Raw genomic sequence first — 23,921 nt, forward strand, 5'->3', positions numbered from 1 at the left:
TATAAAGTCAATTGGCCTTGCGGATGTTCAACTTGGGTGCCTGTCTACCTGGCGGCGACAGGGGAACAATAGCATCACCAGAAAGAGGTCACTGTCACAAAGATCATCATTGGGCGACCAATGTACGGAAGCCACGAGAGCAGGGGAGGAGATCGTCAGATACATAGCAGTAAAGGTGCCACAAGCAGTAAAGAAGTGGGTAGGGGAACTGTCACTGAGGAGACACAAATCTAAGTCTGTGATTAAGTGGGCCAATTACCAGACCACTACCCATTGAAGTATCGCTCCCCCCACAGAGTATGGTGGGCACTGAAGTCCCTGAGGAGGAGAAATGGTGGCCGGAGTTTCTGTATTACGGTGGAAAGTCCAACATAATGAAATTGCCTACTTGGAGGGAGAAAGACATTGCAAACGGTGATTTCTGGAGTCTTCTGCACTCTAACTGCTATTGTTTCCAGGTCGGTATGAAGGAGCATCCAGCAACTAATGACATCAGAACAAATCAAAGTGCAGACCCCTCCAGATACTACCGGGGTTGGCACGGTTCCGACAGTACACCCAATATCCAGGAGGAAACAAGACATAGTATTTTCTGGAGGAAACGATAGTATCCATTCCTTACTCCACTGGATTGTTGTGTGGTGAGACTTAAAGAAGCCAAGAGGTCACGTCACTTGGTCAGTGGTTGTCACTGACAAGGATGGGATGACATCCATAAATAAGATGTCAGAGTCAGGTTGCAAGGGGGAAGATGGCACTTCTGGGGGGGGGGGGGGGTCACTGAGGAGGGGATTGTCTTGGGATTTAAATTTCTTATTCTTCTCTTTCAGAGGTGGAGGACGGCAAGGCACAGAAGGAGTACAGGTGTCTGCAAGATCCTGAACCGAAAGAGAGCAGGCAACCTTGGCCTTGGCGCACAGATGGTGCATCTTGTGGTCAAGTTGTGGTAGTAGGCTTCCGGCCTGACACACACCAGGGGGAGGGGTCCCAGGGGAGAGGGACTGCAGAGAAAGGGAAGGGGAAGCGGAGAGGGGGAAAATGCTGCAGCAAGAAAGATGTGCAAGTGGGAAATGATGAAATAGCGGCAAAAGCTAAAGTGACACTAGATGAAGCGTCTCATATTTTTGACAAGCCTCAGCTTAAGACAGGCAATCCAGGGAATTGTACTCTTCTAAGCTTGGCAATCTGGCGAGCAAGAGGAGTGTCAGCCATGGACAGCTAACATAAACAGGTGACAGAAAACAGGGGCTTCCCTCATGGAGTGGGTGTCCACAGTCACCATACAGAGGGTCTGCCATACTGCGGGAAGACATATGCCCAAAATGCAAGCACTGAAAGCACATCATGGATCGTGGGACATACAGCTTCACGTCACATTTGTAGCACGTAACCTGGACCTTCTCTGGGAGGGTATCCCCCTCGAAAGCTAAAATGAAGGCACCAACATTGGTGCGGTTGTCTTTGGGACCCACCTGCACATTGTGAACAAAATGAATGCTGCATCACTTCAGATTAGCCGGGAATTCATCAGTTTTCAGGATAAGGTCTCTATGAAAACTCACTCTCTGGACCATATTAAGAGATTGGTGAGGGGTAATAGACAATGGGACATTGCCAAGATGATCACAAGCATGAAGAGCTGCAGATTGGGCAATAGAAGAAGTTTTTTATCAACAAGTAGCCTGACTGCATCTTACTGAGAGACTTCACTTCACCAAACTTTTACTCTATATTTTCTACAAAAAACAATGGCTTTGTGACAGTGAATGTGTCCCCATCTGTCCTAGTGTAGACGATGTAGTGAGGAAAGTGTTTCATCCCGAGATGGCAAGCCATGGCGTAACCAGGGAAGGGAAGGCTGCCAGGTCATACAAAGTAGTATTGAACGATCCTTCACGATTCAAAGAGATGGCCGTTTGAAAATGGCCAGACTTTTGTAACCCAATATGCTTCATGCGCCAAGCATCCACACTGATAACACTCACTCGAATCAGGAGCTCTCCCCGTGGGTGCCACACAGCCACAGCAAAGGCCGCCTGGCACAGCAGCCGTTGCCAGGAGTTCCTATGCTCTGGGATGACAAGCAACCACTCATTGGCACACATGGGAGGTATCAGTAGTGTGATCCCTGTGTTGACAGGTGCTTCAGCCAGATGAGTACATAACAGCCTCACCACAAGGACGGGCTACACGTGTTAGTGACCTAGCAGGGTGGAGGTGGGGCTACAACAGGGAACAAAAACTGGGAAGGAAGGGGGGAGAAGTATCCACACCACAGACACTAAGGAGGGAGTTTTTCCCCAAAAGGCTCACTCTAAAAAACATAAAACTTATAAGTGGAGCTCAAACCTCAGGTGAGGACCACAACACAAAAAAGAATGAAAGGGAACAGGCAGGAGGAACAAAATTGCAAGCAATACAGGGAACCTGGTGGATAGCCAGGTCGACATAAATCAAAACACCGAGGAGGGGATGGAGGGGGCAGTGGGGAAGGGGAGAGGAGGGGACGGAGGGGGGGCAGTGGGAAAGGGGCGAGGAGGGGACGTAGGGGGCAGTGGGGAAGGGGCGAGGAGGGGACGTAGGGGGCAGTGGGGAAGGGGCGAGGAGGGGACGTAGGGGGCAGTGGGGAAGGGGCGAGGAGGGGACGTAGGGGGCAGTGGGGAAGGGGCGAGGAGGGGACGTAGGGGGCAGTGGGGAAGGGGCGAGGAGGGGACGTAGGGGGCAGTGGGGAAGGGGCGAGGAGGGGACGTATGGGGCGGTGGGGAAGGGGCGAGGAGGGGACGTTGGGGGCGGTGGGGAAGGGGCGAGGAGGGGACGTTGGGGGCGGTGGGGAAGGGGCGAGGAGGGGACGTTGGGGGCGGTGGGGAAGGGGCGAGGAGGGGACGTAGGGGGCGGTGGGGAAGGGGCGAGGAGGGGACGTAGGGGGCGGTGGGGAAGGGGCGAGGAGGGGACGTAGGGGGCAGTTGGGAAGGGGCGAGGAGGGGACGTAGGGGGCAGTTGGGAAGGGGCGAGGAGGGGACGTAGGGGGCAGTTGGGAAGGGGCGAGGAGGGGACGTAGGGGGCAGTTGGGAAGGGGCGAGGAGGGGACGTAGGGGGCAGTTGGGAAGGGGCGAGGAGGGGACGTAGGGGGCAGTTGGGAAGGGGCGAGGAGGGGACGTAGGGGGCAGTTGGGAAGGGGCGAGGAGGGGACGTAGGGGGCAGTTGGGAAGGGGCGAGGAGGGGACGTAGGGGGCAGTTGGGAAGGGGCGAGGAGGGGACGTAGGGGGCAGTTGGGAAGGGGCGAGGAGGGGACGTAGGGGGCAGTTGGGAAGGGGCGAGGAGGGGACGTAGGGGGCAGTTGGGAAGGGGCGAGGAGGGGACGTAGGGGGCAGTTGGGAAGGGGCGAGGAGGGGACGTAGGGGGCAGTTGGGAAGGGGCGAGGAGGGGACGTAGGGGGCAGTTGGGAAAGGGCGAGGAGGGGACGTAGGGGGCAGTTGGGAAGGGGCGAGGAGGGGACGTAGGGGGCAGTTGGGAAGGGGCGAGGAGGGGACGTAGGGGGCAGTTGGGAAGGGGCGAGGAGGGGACGTAGGGGGCAGTTGGGAAGGGGCGAGGAGGGGACGTAGGGGGCAGTTGGGAAGGGGCGAGGAGGGGACGTAGGGGGCAGTTGGGAAGGGGCGAGGAGGGGACGTAGGGGGCAGTTGGGAAGGGGCGAGGAGGGGACGTAGGGGGCAGTTGGGAAGGGGCGAGGAGGGGACGTATGGGGCAGTTGGGAAGGGGCGAGGAGGGGGACGTATGGGGCAGTTGGGAAGGGGCGAGGAGGGGACGTAGGGGGCAGTTGGGAAGGGGCGAGGAGGGGACGTAGGGGGCAGTTGGGAAGGGGCGAGGAGGGGACGTAGGGGGCAGTTGGGAAGGGGCGAGGAGGGGACGTAGGGGGCAGTTGGGAAGGGGCGAGGAGGGGACGTAGGGGGCAGTTGGGAAGGGGCGAGGAGGGGACGTAGGGGGCAGTTGGGAAGGGGCGAGGAGGGGACGTAGGGGGCAGTTGGGAAGGGGCGAGGAGGGGACGTAGGGGGTAGTTGGGAAGGGGCGAGGAGGGGAAGAAGGGGGCAGTGGGGAAGGGTCGAGGATTGGGAGGGAGGGGCAGGGTAAAGGAAATGCATCCAGGGAAGGAAGAAGAGGCTGCAATAGCTCGGGGCCCCATGTGCACCATGCATGAACTTGCAAAACAACAGTGAGCCACCTGGCGGAAAGCTATCGCCAAATCAAATTTCACTGAAATTGGTTCAATGGCTTAGTTGTGAAAACATAACAGGTAGAGTTACTTTTACATTTAATAATATCGGTATGGATCGAACATGCTGAGGACTGTATAAACATTGTATTCATTACCTTGAATCATGTTATGTAGAACATACCAACCAATACAAGCATTTTCACAAATACCATGTAGTTCAAAAGTCAAGGAGCAAATAGCTTTTCCAAGGGGTATTTATTTTCACTCATTCATGTTATATTTTTCAGATCAATAAATATAGCATATTGCATACTTTCTACAGTAGCCTATATTTTCCCTCAGCATTCAAGTTAGCTACATATCACATTCCACTAAAATTGGTTCAGCCGTTTAGACGTGAGAAGGTAACAGACCAACACACTTTCACATTTATAGAATTGATATGGATTGTGGTCTTGGAACAATCTTTTATCCTCTTGTGGATGGGCACCAGCAGTAGTATATACTGACGTAGTGTAAAGGAGTGGATACTTTTGGAGAGTCTACAAATAATATTGTGTTGAATACATGCATTATTTTAAAAGCAGCACATTTTTATTTATCTCCATTTTGGTAAACACTTTAGACCAAAATATAAAATTTTTCTTTTAAATATGGGTATTCAAGTGACTGGTAATGGTACCACTTCAGTTACCAACACTTCCCTCTATGTTATACACTTAAGTGCCAAAGAAACTGGTATACACACATATTCAAATACAGAGATATGTAAACTGGCAGAATACGGTGCTACTGTTCAAGCTGGTGACAGCTCTGTAATGGTGTGGACCATGTGCAGTTGAAGTGATTTGGGACCCCTGATACGTCTAGATACGACTGACAGGTGACACGTATGTAAGCATCCTGTCCGATTACCTGCATCCATTCATGTCCATTGTGCATTCTGATGGACTTGGTCAATTCCAGCAGGGCAATGTGACACCCCACATGTCCAGATTTGCTACATAGTGGGTCCAGGAACACTCTTCTGAGTTTAAACACTTCCACTGGCCACCAAACTCCCCAGACATGAACATTATTGAGCATATCTGGGTTGCCTTGCAACATGCTATTCAGAAGAGTTCTCCACCCCATCATACTCTTATGGATGGACAGCACTCCAGGATTCATGATGTCAGTTCCCTCCAGCACTACGAGGTGGAATCCAAAATTTTTGGGACTGGTGCTGCCATCTGGAAAGTAGGAGTAGTAGATCTTTGCACCGCTAGGCAGTGAGAGCTGCATATCTGATAAGTCAGTGTGCGGAGTGGCATTCAGCTGGGAGGACGTGTTGCATGTCCACAGCGATTTCTGTAATACTCTGGTGTGTGGCGATTTTACGATGGATCCACAAACAGAACAGCGCGTGTGTATCAAATTCTGTGCGAATCTCAGGAAAAGTGCTACATATACCGTTGCAATGATTCAACAAGTGTTTGGGGGACAGAGCATGAGCCCAACATCCTGTAGAATCGGGTCCTCCAAATCTATTGTACACACAGTCCACCACATCGCAGAACATTTGTCTGTCTGAAAGGACCCATGATAACACAAATGCCCAAAAATGACTTAAAATGCTGTGTGATGCGGCTGGTGCCTGTGAGGGTACTTGTTTTGATATAGCGGTGTTGCCCCTCTACAGTTTCCAACTGCCTGACCTTACACTAACACCATCTCAACTTGTTTCCAATGTGAATACCGGACCATTCTGCTGCTTACAGTACACTGCATCCATCACACAGCCTGCAACACCAAGGAACACACAGCGAGTGGTCAGAGGAACATTCACTTAGCAGAGCCATCTACCATGGCAATGATGCATTTCCAGTACATGTTCACAGGACCTTTTTCCTCCATTTCCAGTCAGGAATTCATCCCTGTTGGTTGTCAGTTTTATCAATGTTCACCCTATATAATAGAATCGTGGTTATTGGCTGACTAAAAAATCCACGTACTTTCAAGTCTCTCTTATAACGGAGTTACTGGTTAGTGGAATTACAAGATTTTCACAGAAAGATGGAGTTACAAGGTTTTCAGTACGCCTCATCAATATATACTTCCACGCCAGCTTTGCAGGTCACTGGCATGGCTGGGCAACACATTGATGCTCACTGTTTGTCAGTCTCTGCCGCGAGGTCACCGTCACTCTAACACAGCAATCTGTGATGACACCAAGCTGAGAACCAACAACCACCGCCTGCCAGTCTATCCATCAGGTCGCCTTCATTCTTCCGCCATCTCCACAAGACCCCACACTGGTGGTCCTGTTGCCAGCTCAAGGTCCTAGGTACGAACTGATGTCCTCCCAGCTACATGTCATTGGGAACCAACGTCGTCATGGGCAGAGTGCCAGCCATTGGTTCTGGGTTCATCATCCACACATCAAACCAAGGCTGGTCTTGGGCCTGCCTCACTATGGCCACCTGAGTCGGCACGCTGTCACACTATCTTGACTCCACAATAACTAGCTACTTGGACTGCAATGACAGCCAAAGCTTCTTGCTACTGGGCTGCCTCACCAGGAAGTGCTTAAAGTGGCACGTCCGCACCACCGCACCTGGGTGCATGATTCAACATCTGTCGTATGTAGTCTCCATACCACAGGCACTGTGCCTGTTTATGGTTAACAACAAAGAATTCTGACAATTCATTCCACAGGAACAGTGTCTGTTTATGGTTAACAATAAAGAACTCTGACAATTCAACATCTATGCCTCCAACCACTTCCAGCAGAGAAGCACTCATCCACTCCATTCTCACAGACACTATTACACAACAGAAGATGGCTGACTCGCAAGTTAACCTAGAGACAGTGGTAAGGCCAGACAATGTACTGGCCAACAATATACCTGAAGCATCTGCTGAACATGGATACAATAGGATGAACCATTATTTCCCCCACTCAAAAATTTAAAACAATGTAACAGAAATATTCTTTCAAACACCACTTTATTCGCAATGTCAAACTGCTACAAAAGTCTTCTCTAGCAGTTCCTGTTTGTAAATTAGCTAATCATTTGGTTCAAATAAGAATGTAACTAAATGAACACACACCCAGCATTTGAAGCTGCAAGTGTTGTACATACTAAGAACATGTCATTATCCTAAGAAATTAAATTAATGCCAGCAGTAAAGATGGTAAACCACTAGAAGATACACAGCCCGCCAAGGAAAACAGAAACCTGCAGGAAACATCATGAGGAAAGAGACTACATATTACTATTAAGCATGCATATGGGTCACTGTTTTCCCAGACAATCTGAAAAATTTCATATCAGAATGATACTTCCTTAACTTGCATACACAGTGACAGGAAATAACTTGTGGTGTAAAATATATTGCCTAGAAATGGAGCATCTAATAGTGTGTGACAAGTGATGTCCATTGAGTACTCTACCCTTCCATAAAAATGATGAAAATGTTGTGCATTTGAGGGAGAAATTTGGTTTTATGCACTCAAGACTCTTACAACAAAGTCTACTTAAACAATGTTCATTATTATAATATTATAAAAAAGTTAGTAACAATAATTGTAGTAATGGAAGTAAATAGATGCCGTCCAAGATCTGTCCAAGGCAGTTCTGAACAACAGCACTGACACTAAAAACAACAACACCAATAATACTGTGTGTGTGTAAATATATACATAACAGCTAATACAAATGTATTTATGACAGTACAGGAGTGTGATGATACAACATAGCCAATTCTATGGGAGAATGGTTCAGATACAGAACTTTAGCTAGGGGCTTCATAAAAACAGAAAGTGCCGATTTACTTAGTTGTAATGGGTTAAGGGAGGTGTACAGAAACAAATTCAAGCTTTGTTGTTGTTGTTTCAAGAAACAGAACATGACATGTGCCCCATTCAAGCTTGTGATAGGATTCAATTCTTCGATAAAGCAATGTACACTCATCACTTCACTGTTCAGACACTGGGTAACCCCACTATAGTGAGGGACACCATTCCAAAATGAGGCACATCTTACAGCAAACGGCACAGAGAATGCACCTGTGCGAAGGAGTGAGAGAGAAAATATTTTTCTCTGGTGGGAAGAAGTATTTTTGCTGCGTTGTTCAGACAAGAGCGTTATGGGTGTGTATAAATATATAGGATTTTATACTTTGATCACATTGATCAGATGTTACAAGGGAAATACCTGCACTTCTACACACATAGGCAATGTAGCTATGCATAAGATGGTGAAATGTGATCAAAATGTCGAATTTAGAAAAATAGTGATTACAAATTCCTGTACAACTGCTTTGTTACGAACTCCAGTGTAAAAAAAGTGGATGTTTAAGCTGAAAAGCTGATAATCTAATTCTTATGATAAGGAAAATTGGTGAATCTATTTAACCCCCCCCCCCCCCCCCACACGAACCATGGACCTTGCCATTGGTGGGGAGGCTTGCATGCCTCAGCGATACAGATAGCCGTACTGTAGGTGCAACCACGACGGAGGGGTATCTGTTGAGAGGCCAGACAAACATGTGGTTCCTGAAGAGGGCCAGCAGCCTTTTCAGTAGTTGCAGGGGCAACAGTCTAGACGATTGACTGATCTGGCCTTTTAACACTAACAAAAGCGGCCTTGCTGTGCTGGTACTGTGAACGGCTGAAAGCAAGGGGAAACTACAGCCATAATTTTTTCCTCATACAGCTTTACTGTATGGTTAAATGATGATGGCGTCCTCTTGGGTAAAATATTCCGGAGGTAAAATAGTCCCCCATTCGGACCTCCGGGCGGGGACTATTGTTATCAGGAGAAAGAAAACTGGCGTTCTATGGGTTAGAGTATGGAATGTCAGATCCATTAATTGGGCAAGTAGGTTAGAAAATTTAAAAAGGGAAATGCGTAGGTTAAAGTTAGATATAGTGGGAATTAGTGAAGTTCAGTGGCAGGAGGAACAAGACTTCTGGTCAGGTGACTATATAGGGTTATAAACACAAAATCAAATAGGGATAATGCAGGAATAGGTTTAATAATGAATAGGAAAATAGGAATGCGGGTAAGCTACTACAAACAGCATAGTGAACGCATTATAGTGGTAAGGGTAGGTATGAAGCCCGCGCCTACCACAGTAGTACAAGTTCACATGCCAACTAGCTCCGCAGATGACACAGAGATTGATGAAATGTATGATGAGATAAAAGAAATTATTCAGATAGTGAAGGGAGAAAAAAATTTAATTGTCACGGGTGACAAACTCGATAGTAGAAAAAGGAAGAGAAGAAACGTAGTAGGTGAATATGGAATGGGATTAAGGATGAAAGAGGAAACCTTCTGGTAGAATTTTGCACAGAGCATAACTTAATCACAGCTAACACTTGGTTCAAGAATCATAAAAGAAGGTAGTATACATGGAAGAAGCCTGGAAATACTGGAAGGTCTCAGATTATATAATGGCAAGACAGAGAATCACGAACCAGGTTTTAAATTGTAAGACATTTCCAGGGGCAGTGGTGAACTGACCACAATCTATTGGTTATGAACTGTAGATTAAAACTGAAGAAACTGCAAAAAGGTGGGAATTTGAGGAGATGGGACCTAGATAAACTGAAAGAACCAGAGGTTGAAGAAAGCTTCAAGGAGAGCATCAGGGAACGATTGACAAGAATGGGGGAAAGAAATACAGTAGAAGAAGAATGTGTAGCTTTGAGAGATGAAATAGTGGAAGTAGCAGAGGATCAAGTAGGTAAAAAGACGAGGGCTAACAGAAATCCTTGAGTAACAGAAGATATATTGAATTTAATTGATGAAAGGAGAAAATATAAAAATGCAGTAAATGTAGCAGGCAAAAAGGAACACAAACGTCTCAAAAATGAGATCAACAGGAAGTGAAAAATGGCGAAGCAGGGATGGCTAGAGGACAAATATAAGGATGCAGAGGCTTATCTCACTAGGGGTAAGATAGATACTGTCTACAGGAAAATTACAGAGACCTTTTGGAGAAAAGAGAAGCACTTGCATGAATATCAAGAGCTCAGATGGAAACCCAGTTCTGAGCAAAGAAGGGAAAGCAGAAAGGTGGAAGGAGTATATAGGGGGTCTACACAAGGGCGATGTTCTTGAGGACAATACTATAGAAATGGAAGAGAATGTAGATGAAGATGAAATAGATATGGTACTGCGTGAAGAGTTTGACAGAGCACTGAAAGATGTAAGTCGAAACAAGGCCCTGGGAGTAGACAACATTCCATTAGAACTACTGACAGCCTTGGGAGAGCCAGGCTTCACAAAACTCTACCATCTAGTGAGCAAGATGTATGAGACAGGTGAAATACCCTCAGACTTCAAGAAGAATTCCAATCCCAAAGAAAGCAGGTGTTGATAGATGTGAAAATTACCGAACTATCAGTTTAATAAGCCATGGCTGCAAAATACTAACAAAAATTGTTTACAGACGAATGGAAAAACTGGTGGAAGCCGACCTCGGGGAAGATCAGTTTGGATTCTGTAGAAAGGTTGGAACATGTGAGGCAATACTGACCCTACGACTTATCTTAGAAAATAGATTAAGGAAAGGCAAACCTACATTTCTAGCATGTGTAGACTCAGAGAAAGCTGTTGACAACGTTGACTGGAATACTCTCAAATTCTGAAGGTGGCAGGGGTAAAATACAGGGAGTGAAAGGCTATTCACAATTTGTACAGAAACCAGATGGCAGTTATAAGAGTCGAGGGGCACGAAAGGTAAGCAGTGGTTGGGAAGGGAGTGAGACAGGGTTGTAGCCTATCCCCGACGTTATTGAATCTGTATATTGAGTAAGCAGTAAAGGAAACAAAAGAAAAATTAGGAGTAGGAATTAAAATCCACGGAGAAGAAATAAAAACTTCGAGGTTCGCCGATGACATTGTAATTCTGTCAGAGACAGCAAAGGACCTGGAAGAGCAGCTGAACAGAGTGGACAGTGTCTTGAAAGGAGGATATAATATGAACATCAACAAAAGAAAACGAGGATAATGGAACGTAGTCGTATTAAATCGGGTGATGCTGCGGGAATTAAATTAGGAAATGAGAAACTTAAAGTAGTAACGGAGTTTTGATATTTGGGGAGCAAAATAACTGATGATGGTCGAAGTAGAGAAGATATAAAATGTAGACTGGCAATGGCAAGGAAAGCGTTTCTGAAGAAGAGGAATTTGTTAACATCGAGTATAGATTTAAGTGTCAGGAAGTCGTTTCTGAAAGTATTTGTATGGAGTGTAGCCATGTATGGATGTGAAACGGGGACGATAAATAGTTTAGACAAGAAGAGAATAGAAGCTTTCGAAATGTGGTGCTATAGAAGAATGCTGAAGATTAGATGGGTAGATCACACAACTAATGAGGAGGTATTGAACAGAATTGGGGAGAAGAGGAACTTGTGGCACAACTTGACTAGAAGAAGGGATCGTTGGTAGGGCATATTCTGAGACATCAAGGGATCACCAATTTAGTATTGAAGGGAAGCGTGGAGGGTAAAAATCGTAGAGGGAGACCAAGAGATGAATACACTAAACAGATTCAGGAGGATGTAGGTTGCAGTAGGTACTGGGAGATGAAGAAGCTTGCACAGGATAGAGTAGCATGGAGAGCTGCATCAAACCAATCTCTGGACTGAAGACCAGAACAACAACAAAAAATTAAAACAAATTTATGCAGGATCCTGACTAGTTAGGATTGTCAACCCTTCAGGCCCCAATGCATTACTGGTGTCTTTACTTTCCATTTCTAAATGTTACCAGAATATTGATAAATCAGTAACTTATTGATACTGTTTGGTTGGTTGAGTTTCTCTTTAAATTTGAAATGGTACCTTGTACCGTAACTAGTCATTTCCACTCGTAAATCGAGTGAGGGAAAACTGTCTGTACACCTCTGTAACAGCCCTAATTTTTCTTATCTCTTCTCCATAGTCCTCATGTGAAATGTATGTTGGTGGCAGCAGAATTATTCTGCAGTTAGCTGCAAATGTGCTTCTCTAAATTTTCTCAGTAACATTTTGTGAAAAGAATATGGTCTTTACTTGAGCAATGCCCATTTACTTGTTTATCTTTATTCATCCAAGGATCATCTCACAATGATACAGGGCCTGTCAAGGTAATACAAAGCAATCAATAGGCCAAGAAATAACACACAGTATACATAACATGCTTTACAAGGATAGGACAGGTGGTCGACCATGGTCTTGACTAGGGAACCATCCTGCCATCTGCCTAGTGATCCAGGAAAATTGTGGAAAATCCAAATCAGGATGGCTGAACAGAGCAGCAAATCAGGATGGCTGAACAGAGCAGCTTTAGCCTCCCCAATAAGAGATCAGTGTCCTAACAGCTACCTTGTCTCATTTGATTACTCTACTGTATAATATTCCTTCATTTACATACAAAGTGTTACAGGTAACTTACAATACAAAACATAGTTTCCTTCTTCACTGCCCATAAACTGAAGGCACCCGCTGACGACTACTGGACTGTTTCTGGTTGCTTGCAATGTAAAACACAGTTCCAATCTTCACTGCTACTTACATTAAGATATCGACTGATGACTCCTAGATTGAGAAGAAGTTGCTGTGCCCCTTGCCTCAATTTCGGCCTCCATACTCAACTATGTGCTATCGTCCTAAGCCATCAGTTAGTACTGTCAAGCACCATACATCTTCAAACATAATCCTCATGAAAGTAGTAAACCATAATCGTGTACTGAAATGTGACAAGGCGATGTAGTTAACTACCTTCTTATTATCCACTACTCTCCTCTACGTAATCTTTAATTGGGTAATAACACATTACTTGTAAAGAATGTTTTAGCTGCGTTTTTAGACAAATGTTTCAGTAATCTTTTTGACTCCCTTTGGGAATTTAGTATACAATTTTATCCCCAAATACAAACTGCTGTTTTTAGATTTTTGTTTTTCCTGAATAAATGCAATTCCAAACTGACTGTTGTTCCACAATTATGTATAGAACTATTTGTTCAGTGTTTATAATATTTTCCCTGGTGTGCAACACAGATTAGTGTAAGTACTAATTTGGTGCAGTAAGGATACCCAATTTTTTAAATAGCTCTTTACAATGAGCCCAACTACTACTTCCAGTTAGTATTCTTATGGCCCTTTTATGTAGTTTAAAAACCATGTCCTTATTTTGTCCCTTCTATCCCCAGAAAAGAATCCCATAACTAAGAATAGAGCATGTAGGTGTACTACATTGCTACAACACACCGACTGTTACAAATTAATGCTAAAAACCTATGATTAATGTATACTGATGACATTCATTTTGTCAATACTTTTGTATGTTCACTTCATGTTAGCTGACAATGTTCATCCATAAAAACTTTATGTTTGCTACACAACTATACATTTACCACCTATGGTTTACAAAAGAGTTGCTTCCTCTCTTTGTGCTGAAGTGCATACTGTTCATTTTCTTTTATGTTCAATGTTATTTTATTACATACTATCCATTTGTAAACATCCTTGTGGGTTCAACTTCCTTTCTCTTATAGGAGATCTTACACTTTATCAGCGACTATGATGTTTCTGTCAACACAAAAAGAACTTTTCCTCCACATCTTATGCTGTCTGAAAAGTTATTGATATATATAATAAGAATAGAACTGGACCAAATACTATCCTCAGGAACACCTATGTTAATATATTTCTAGTCCAATAATTGTTGGACTAGAAATTTACCATCAGCAGATGAATGAAGAATCTACACCTTTTGCACCCTGTTCTCCAAGTAACACTGAAATCACTCTTTCACCATTCCTCTTACACCTAACACTTCTAGTTTACTCAATAGTATTTTACGGTCGGCAGTGTCAAACGCCTTGGACAAGTCTAAGAAAATGTCTGTAACACTTTCATTTCTATCAAGAGCTTCAAGTATAACTTTTGTGAACTTTGCAACTGTCAACATTGTACTGCTTGCACTTCTGAAACCAAATAACCCTTCATTAAAGAGGTTGTGTTTACTCACGTAATTTATCAGTCTTTCTTTCACAATTGTTTCAATTATCTTTTAGAATGAAGACAGCAATAAAACTGGCCTATAGTTCTCAGTGCTTTTCGTATTGCCTAGCCTTAGTAAGGGCACCACTCGCAAATCCTTAAGGTACCCTGATAAACATGTGAAATAAAGGATTCATTTATTATATTTCTTAATGGGGTTTGCATGTTATCTACGCACACCTTCAGAACAGAGACAGGAAGCTCGCCAATGCCTGCAGACTTCTTATTTTTTAATTACTGTACTGTCAAACTGTGAAAATCATCATGGTATTGCTTTAGTCAGCATGTTGTACAAAGTATTAGCCAAAAGAAAGAGACTTACACCAATTACAGAAGAAATACTCTGAGACTACCAGTGTGGTTTTCGATGGGGCAGATCAATGACAGAACAGATTTTCATTATAAGGCAAATAATGGAAAAGTGTTATGAATATAATGTGGATGCACATCAACTTTTTGTAGACAGGCCTATGATAGGTGTTAAAAGGAAAAAGCTATACGACATCTTAATGGAGATGGATCTCCCAAGTAAACTTATCAGACTGGTACAAATGACCCTCACCAGCACAGAATGCCAAGTAAAAGTAGAAGGAAAACTTCATAAAGAATTTGAAGTCAACCAAGGATTTAGACAGGGTGCTACTCTTCAACATAGTGTTGGAGAGAGTGATGCGAAGGGTGGAGATTGATAACCGAAGTGGCACTCTGTTTAACCATATGCACCAAAATCTAGCTTATGCCGATGATGCGTGTATGCTGTCTAGAAGTTTGAAAGAAATGGAAGAAGAATTTGGCAGACTGGAAAAGGATGCAGAACAGTTGGGACTTAGAGTAAACAACACAAAAACACAGTATCTCTTTGCTTCCAGGAAAAATACTGTTGTTAAAGAGAAGTATATTTACTTTAACAGAGGCAATTATGAGAGATGTGAGATGTTCCAATACCAGAAGTGCTGGTTACGGAGGATAGCAGAATAAGAGAAGAAATAAAATCTAGGATTGCTGCAGGAAACAGAGCTTACTGGGTCCAGATCGAGATCCTTCAGTAACGTAGTCTGAGCAGAAAATCGAAGGTGACTGTCTATCGGACAGTCATAAGACCAGTGGTAATGTATGGCTCAGAAACATGGACAGTGACTGTAGCAGAAGACAAGCTCTTGAGAAGATGGCAGACGAAAATATTTTTGGAGCCATGTATGAGGCAGGACAATGGAGGATAAGAAGAAACAAGGAATTGGAAGAACTGTAGAGAAATCCTGACTTGGCGGCTGACATTAAGTTAACAGATTATTACTAATTTTACCCTCAACACTATGTTAATATTTATGTTTCTACACATTATTATGCTATTATGCATTTGACCTCATGAAGCCTCTCCACATGCTGTTCGAAGCCATCAGAAACAAATCCAGCAGCATGCCTCTGGATTACTCAGGTGTCTTCCTTTAATCTGACACGGTGAAGTCCCAAACATGCAAGTAGTACTCAAGAATGGATCACATTTGTGCTACATAAGAGTCTCCTCCATAATGAGATACACTTTCCTACAATTGCCAAAAGAAACAAAAGTCGGCCATGCACTTTGCCTTTTAGCATCCTTAGGTGGTCATCCCATTTAAATACACTTTGCAACATTACACCCAGATCTTTAATTGATGTGGATGTGTTAAGCAGCATAAAACTAGTACCACAACCAACCATTACAGTGTTTCTTCACCAACTCCTCTGCAGTAATTTACATTTTTCCTCATTTGGAGCATACTCCTATTCATCAAACCAAATAAAAATTCTAACTCGTCCTGTATTATTCTACAGTCACTCAACGACAACACTGTCAGACTACAGTGTCATCAGCAAACTGTTGCCAATTGTTGTTCACTGTAGTCGTCAGATCCTCTATGTGCATAGAGAACAAGTTCAGTTGTATTACATTTCTCTTGTCTCCGATGAAATTTCATTGCCAAGGACAACATGTTGGTTTCTATTAATGTTTCGTCTTTGAGCCACTAACATATCTGGGAACCTATTCCGTATGTTCAGACCTCCGTTAATAGTCTGCAGTGGAGCACCATGTCAACCGCTTTACGGAAATCTAAAAACATTTAACCTGCCTGTTGCTCTTCATCCACAGTTTGCAGGATACCATGTGAGAAAAGGGCACACTAGGTCTCACACAACCAATGTTTTCGAAATCCATGTGGATTTGTGGGCAGAAACTTTTCTGTACCAAGGAAACTCATTATATTCAACCCAGAAGATGATCAAGAATCCTGCAGCTATTCAGTTATTCCCACGCGTCACATCAGGTAAGTTGAAAAAGTTACACAAATTTCCAACGAGACAGCTGCTAATCATGTTCAGTTGGTTTCTGCCGTGTTGCTGAAATGGCTTGCCTACATAAGTGATGGTTCGCTAGAAAAGTGCAGACGCCAAGGGGTGGAACTACATCATCATCATGGCTGAAAAACAGAAGACGTCAACATTCAGAGCTCCCTGCTGGTGAAACAGGCCATGATCTTCAAATGTGTGGTGCGAGAAAGCACGGCCGCAAGTCGCAGTCCAGTGCACATGCTGGCAGAGAGTTGGCAGCCAGTTTAAGTGTCCCGATTCTGATTGACCGTCTTTGTTTGACTGGTGGTCTGTGGTCGATGATGCATTAGTACCAATGCTGGTTCCTATGCCTTGCTAAGTTGAAATCCTGTGTGTCTATTAATTAGGCCATTACTTATTAGTATTTCACCGCTTCTTTAATGACTGAGTCCTAGTACGTGGAGGCGGATAAAGAATCTTTTTCTCTCTGTAGTTCACGCTATGTCTTGCGTCAAGATAGTGTTCATCAACACCAGACCTTTAAGGCTGACCTAGTCTGGTGTGATCTCTACATTCAGCACATCTATCTTTAACAGTGCAACACCTCTGGTCACTGTGTGATTTCCCGTACTGGCACGGGATTTTACATACCCCTGGCCTCTATAGGCCTAGCTTGCCTTTAATAGGAGCTAGCATCACCCACACTGGTGCTGGAAAGTGAAAGACAAACTTCCCTTGATGTTTCTTAAACAGACTGACAATCATAAAGGACACAACAACACAAGGGTAGATAAATTATCCAGATGGATTTCTCCTGAAATGCATTTCAAATCTGATTATAAGAGTGCTCGTTCTATACAAAAAGAGCAAAGACGGCTAAGCTCTGCTGACAACGTCCCTGGATTTGAGACAACTCTAACCCCATGAACGAGAGTCCGTAATACACCACTGTGTTGGGATAGGTGATGGCACCTCATACATATAGGTCAGTGTGAATTGGTTTACGGAACACACTGTGATCTAAGGAATCAATTCCTTATCTAAGGACTAAGACATCCAAAATCAGCAGGTCTCCATTTGTCTCCAGTTCCATGGTAAAGCAAATTCTAGGATGGAGGGAGTTAAGGCATTCCAGAAATTCAGGAAGTATTGCTGTCCCACATGGTCATACTACAAAGGTGTCATCCACATATCTTCAGAAATATTTAGGTCTCAAAACTTCTGACTTAGGTGCTTTTTCCTTGATGGTCTTCCATAAAAAGGTTAGTTGCTATGGGATACGAATGACTACCTATAGTAACACCATCAGTTTGCTCAAAATATTGTTCGTTAAATAAAAAGTAAATCGAGGGAGCAAATGTCTGAAAAAACGTAAGATGTCCTCCTCCACTTAGCTCATATGGGTTGTAATGAACCCTCACAAACATACCACTTCGAAACTCACTAATATGTCAGCAGGTTTGAGATACAATTTCTTTAGTTGCTGTATAAAGTCTTCCGAGTTTCAAAAATACTGTTCACATTCTCCTACTAAAGGGGTCAGAAGAGAAGCCAGATGTTTTGCTAAGTAATATATTGGGGCTCCCTATACTTCCTTATGTAACTTAGGCAGGCATAAGGTCGTGATGGAATTGGCACTTGTACTCTTAAGCTCTTTTTCACATTTTCAGGAAAAGAGTTGCAATTGAGGACGGCGGATATTTACCATTACAGTACATCCATTGGATCTTTCTGAAGATGACAGTACGTTGAGTCTTGCAGGGCACCCATCTTCTTGCGAAAGTAAGATGTTGCAGGCAGAACTACTGCAGTGTTTCCCCTGTCAGCACGTAAAATTACTATTTTTCTCTCTTCTCTTAACATAACAACTTTCTTTCTTCAGTGTTTATGTTCTGCTTAGGTGCAGCCATCCTAGTTATGGCCCTGCAAGTCTCTAACATTATTCCTTCAGTAGCCTCACTGAAAGTTTCAAGACACATTGCTCAGTGACACTGGATGGTCAAAGTCTTCGGAGTGGATGCAAAATTTAGGCCAATTTCCTTCCAACACTGATATTGCGACATCTGTAAGTGGTATATCTGTGAAATTAAGGTTTGTCTACATAGTTTATGTTCTAGAGATGATTGCCACGCAAGACGGAACTTGGAAGTCTGCAATACCAGGCCTGCTGTGGAATCCAGTCCAAAAGCAATCGCGTAGCTCTGTCGACCCATTAAAGATGTTTGTCTGTAATTTTGCAGGTCTGTCCTTTTAACATCTTATATGCAGAAGCCCTCTGCACTTTTTTACAGTTGCTTTGACTTTGCACTGGGTGAGAGGTTTGCAATAAAAGCAAGCTAAGTAAGGAGGCCAATGCTGTAGAGTACCCTCTGTAAAACCAAACAGGGATTCCATTCATATCTGGTGACTTATTGGTTTTTAACTTTTTTAGTTGCTTCTCATCACCTGGGACACCTATTGTTACATCCTCCAAACAAGTATGTGTGTGACAGCCAAATGTTGTTTTGTCTGTAACATCCTTTTGAGTGAATAATTTCTTAAATGTGAAATGAAGAACTCCAGCTTTCCTTTTACTGTCTCCTACTGCAGTACCAGACTGGTCGACAAGTGACTTTGGCTCACTTAGTGATTTTACATAGGAGAACTTTCTTGAGCTACTGGCAAGATCTTTCACTAGTGAACGATGGTGGAAGTGTTGTTTGCATTGTGCATCGATCTTTTTATTGATGCACAAGTTTCTAGTAACTTCTGCCTGTCGACATTTCCATGCTGCTTCTGAGAGTGCAATGACTATTAATAAAATTCCTTGATTCCAAAGTTATAAACACATCAGTGTTCAATCTTACGTTTTTTAATTAAAATGTATTATCGCTTGTTGTATGGGAAAAACTGCTATCAGCAGGTTGCAGGAATAAAGGTAATTAATTGTTGGAATTTCCTTTTGGATTTGCTGTCTTCAACAATTCTCTTGCCCATTTTCTGGCCATGTACATTCTGGGTATTCAAAATGCAATTACACAGAGTTAATATCTACCCAGCAAGTTTAAAGTCAACCAAACTTAGTGGCTGTTGGTTTCATCCGGCAGCGTAATGTGAATTTAAAATTACTCGTTACACATCACTACAATTTATTGCGCAAATAACCTATGGAGCATGAAACTGACAATGTGATGTGTGACATCATGTGTGTGCAAATAGAAAAAGGACACAGGACTGATAATATTTCTTTTTGGAATATAGTTTGGGGTTGTAGACTGATTCCTCGCACAGCAGGAAGTCTAGCTTAGGCTGGAATGTGACAATATGGTCGCAGTTTGGGGAAGATAAAGAATGTGAATATGAAAGCTCTGACGTACTGAAATAATGATCTGCAGCATATCTAAAAGTTGTGGATAGGCAAAGCAATACTGAATGCTTCAATTTGTACTGTGATGTAGTCATTTACCCAACAAAACAGTCCTGAGATGAAATTGTATTTGGATTCTTCTCATAAAGTGACCAATTTAAACACAGTTAACTTTTACCCAGGCCTAAAGACATATACTCTGTGCCAGAAACAAAACTAAACAACAAAAACCCTTTTTTACTAAATGTATAAAGTAATACAGACAAGCTAACTTAGGTGTGTATAAGTGTTTACTATTCATATAAAATGGTAGGCTAACCTCAAACATTTTACATCAGCAATTTCATGGGACTCTAAGGCTGCCTAAATAGTAAATAATGGGTAATATTGATATTTGCTGTGAATCAGAATGTTAGTCACTCCAGTCATCCTTCAGAATAAGTATTCTTTTCATCAAATGCCACTGGCAGAGAACTATGAAACAGGGAAGGTTTCGACCAAATGGCTAAAAAATTATTTGCATGGCGTTACCTGTTTATCATGAAGATTCAGAGTTGATCTACTTTGTAGGTATTCCCCAATCATTATAAAACAAAGCTTTTGGCTACAAAACACCTTGTTTTTACAGACAGCCTGAAAAATAGCATTTATAACTTCATACCTTCACAGGACCTCCCTGTTCATTATCTTAACACACATTAAAAGCTTGGTAGTAGAGGACTCACTCTTATATCAGAAATTGTAAACTACGATGCATGAAGCAAACTGCTAATTCACAACAGCCTAAACCTAGTTTCTGATTGAAGTTTTCTTTGTTTACTAGGCCTACATTACTTTCTCAGATATGACTTAATGTAAGTGAATTATTTATTAGGCCTATTTAACCCTGCTCTACATGCTACTGTAAGTATTCTCACTTACATTTAACAAGTATTATTTTCATAACGTTCATAACTATGTTCTAATTCCAACTGAGTAACTACATGTTCATACCAAGTATCCAATTGTTGCAACTCTGTAAAAATGGTATAAATTTTAATTTTAGCTGATATGTATGCATGAACAAGATGTGAATCCAAGTTTACTCTAGACCTATATATATAAAGTCTCAAACAGATGTATGCATACTTTCCTTTACAAAAACTATAGCTGCAAGGTAAATGCAGAATGTGCGTTTTAGATACTAGACAAATTTCAAACTTTTGTTTTGTACACATGTGACATAAATTATGAAAACTGCATGGAAGACACAACGTAACTATCACCCTATAACTAACATCACAGCCATAGCTACGAGCAGTTGTTCGACAATTTCGTAAAACTTTTCGCTTGATGTTTAATGATAAGCAAATCGCTCAAGGCGTCACAAACACTTATTTCCAATACGGTTAGCTTATCGCCCTGGTCATGTACAGTTTTTTTTTTGGACGAGTGTGTTTGTGTGTGTATTTCCTTCTGTGCATATGTTGCGCCTCTTCGTTCGTAGCTCTACAGAGCATTAATATACGTATGACAATACTGTTGCAATGTAAGAATGAATTCAAATGAGCTGTTTAATTACCTACAAACCGCTTTTATTACTCTCCTTAAGACCTTTTGGGGTCATGTCGTAATTTGCAACTACAATGATAATTAACTCTCACTAGTGTTAAGATTTAGTTCAGTTGTAAACAAACCGTACACTCGTACACAGCTGTGGAAACATAACATTCCATACCAATTATCAAGCAATGAACTATACAAAAACCTCAAATGATCGCGGAGAATAACAATCGCGGGGAAATCACCATGGTTCGGCAACTGTCTTGCATATCATCAAAATTAAATGATTACATTACCTCAAAACCCTGGTTTGGATCTTCTGTAAATCTCCTCAAATGACGCCCTCACAATTCCTTATGACGTCATACAGTATATAATAGTCATGTGAAAAAAGTACGAGAAACAATATATCTTGATGGCAGGGTCTCACTAAAAAACGTTCACTGCCATTATTCTGTATGACTTCACTGTAACTACTTTGAAGCGCTCTTGATATTACTGAATTTTTTTTAATAAATTGGTAATCGGAAGCAACAAAGATGTTGCTTATATTAGAACTCCGCATTACCATGAAATGTCATGCACTTTCGTCCTGCTGAGCAGTATTATTAGTTAATTATATGCCATTCGAAATAAGCAAGAAGCCCTGAAATATACTAAGATTGCATGAACTACTTGAAGTTCTTAAATTATAGAGCATATGATGTATACACTGCCGTACAAACATTGAAACATTTGATGGTTACGCGCTATTAGTCATAGCATCTACTATCGCAAGTCTCTTCTTTTAAGTGAAGACATTAACATTTCTCCACGCGAGTAGATACAAAAGAAAAAAAAAACAGTGTAGAAGTGTATGGAGGAACTTCTATAAAAAAAAAAACACAATTTTCCTTCGTACAGAATGGTACAATAAACTAAGTTTTCAAATAAATTGTTTGTTGGCGCCAGCCCCTTGTGACAATTTTCTTAAGTGCTACAGGAATGCTCTTGCTTTTTCAACAAAACGGGTACCCGTAATCTGTAGAAAAAGACGATAAGGATGGGTGGTTGGTTGCACTGTTGTCGGGGGGAGTGAGTGGACTCATAATAGTTTCGCAGAAGGGGGTCCGTTAAAGGAGACGAACCAAAATTTCTTGCGACACATACGTTAAAATCGTGTTTATTAATTACCGAATGAACTACTTTATAATAAGTAGCTACAATCCACAACTTGCTCAGTTGAGGGAGTTTAGTTTGTATGCGATTTTTAAATGTTAATATGCTGTCCAGGAGATAACGTTCAGACAAATGGCAATACTTTCTGTATTAAAATTCTGACAATGGCTGGTAACACGAGAAAATACATGGTGAACTGAAGGTATGACGCTATTCGGAATTTTTATAACATTATTAGATATTGACTCTAATTGGTCCTCTGTGAGATTATAAAGCTGACCTTTTAATCAAATACGCAATACACCATATTGCCAGGAACACACATTTTTAGAGACCATTTATTCAGCGATGTACATAGCGAAGATCAAGGAGGAAACATAAACTACCATACATATAACACATCAAAGAGTAAAATATGAATGTTCCCAACACCCCCACAAGTTCTTGAAATGTCAATTCGTGAAATCTGAAAGTCCCACAGCTTGATAGCACCACTGATGTTTACCTTTAGGCAGTCTCTTCGTCAAAAAAATCAGCTTGCTGCTTATCGGTATTTACAGGTTTCACACTAAATTTTCGTGTTTTAATTAAATCACGAATATAGTGGTGCACACCATTGTGACTCAGTGCAATGGCACCTCTATTATCACATCATACACTTACTGGTTTTTCACTATGCGTTACACACAATTCACGAAGCAATCCTTGAAGGTATACCGCTTCTCTTGCTGCTGCTGATAGAGCAATATACATAGCTTCTGTAGTTGATAGAGCGACAGTTTGTTGTCGTTTTGAAGTCCAGGAAACTGTTGTCCCAGCTATCTTGAAGATATAACCGGTCGTCGATAGCCGCTGATGGAGGTCTGATGCATAATCAGCATCACAGAAACCTACAATTTCAGTTGTTCCACTTTTTCGGAAAGTTAGTCCTACATTGACTGTGCCTTTAATGTATCGCATAATTCGTTTGACCACTTAAAAAAAATGGTTCAAATGGCTCTGAGCACTATGGGACTTAACATCTATGGTCATAAGTCCCCCAGAACTTAAAACTACTTAAACCTAACTAACCTAAGGACAGCACACAACACCCAGCCATCACGAGGCAGAGAAAATCCCTGACCCCGCCGGGAATCGAACCCGGGCGTGGGAAGCGAGAACGCTACCGCACGACCACGAGATGCGGGCATTTGACCGCTTCCCAGTGGATGTTCCGATAATAAGAATTGAATCTGCTTAGAACCCCACAACATATGCAATGTCCGGTCTTGTGCTTTGAGCTAAATACAGTAGTGATCCTACGGCTTGCTGAT

General features: G+C 42.6%; 1 protein-coding gene across 1 annotated transcript in view; it reads right to left on the minus strand.

The window, feature by feature from the left end:
• Positions 1-22,193, minus strand: part of LOC126188160 (protein tramtrack, alpha isoform) — a 334,993-nt gene extending 312,800 nt beyond the window's left edge. Inside the window, exon 1 of the mRNA XM_049929674.1 lies at positions 21,747-22,193. The gene's annotated coding sequence lies outside the window, so the exon portion shown is untranslated. The remainder of the gene's footprint in view (positions 1-21,746) is intronic.
• Positions 22,194-23,921: the final 1,728 nt, after the last annotated feature.

The sequence above is a fragment of the Schistocerca cancellata genome, chromosome 5 (assembly GCF_023864275.1).
Source record: "Schistocerca cancellata isolate TAMUIC-IGC-003103 chromosome 5, iqSchCanc2.1, whole genome shotgun sequence".
Lineage (NCBI taxonomy): Eukaryota > Metazoa > Arthropoda > Insecta > Orthoptera > Acrididae > Schistocerca > Schistocerca cancellata.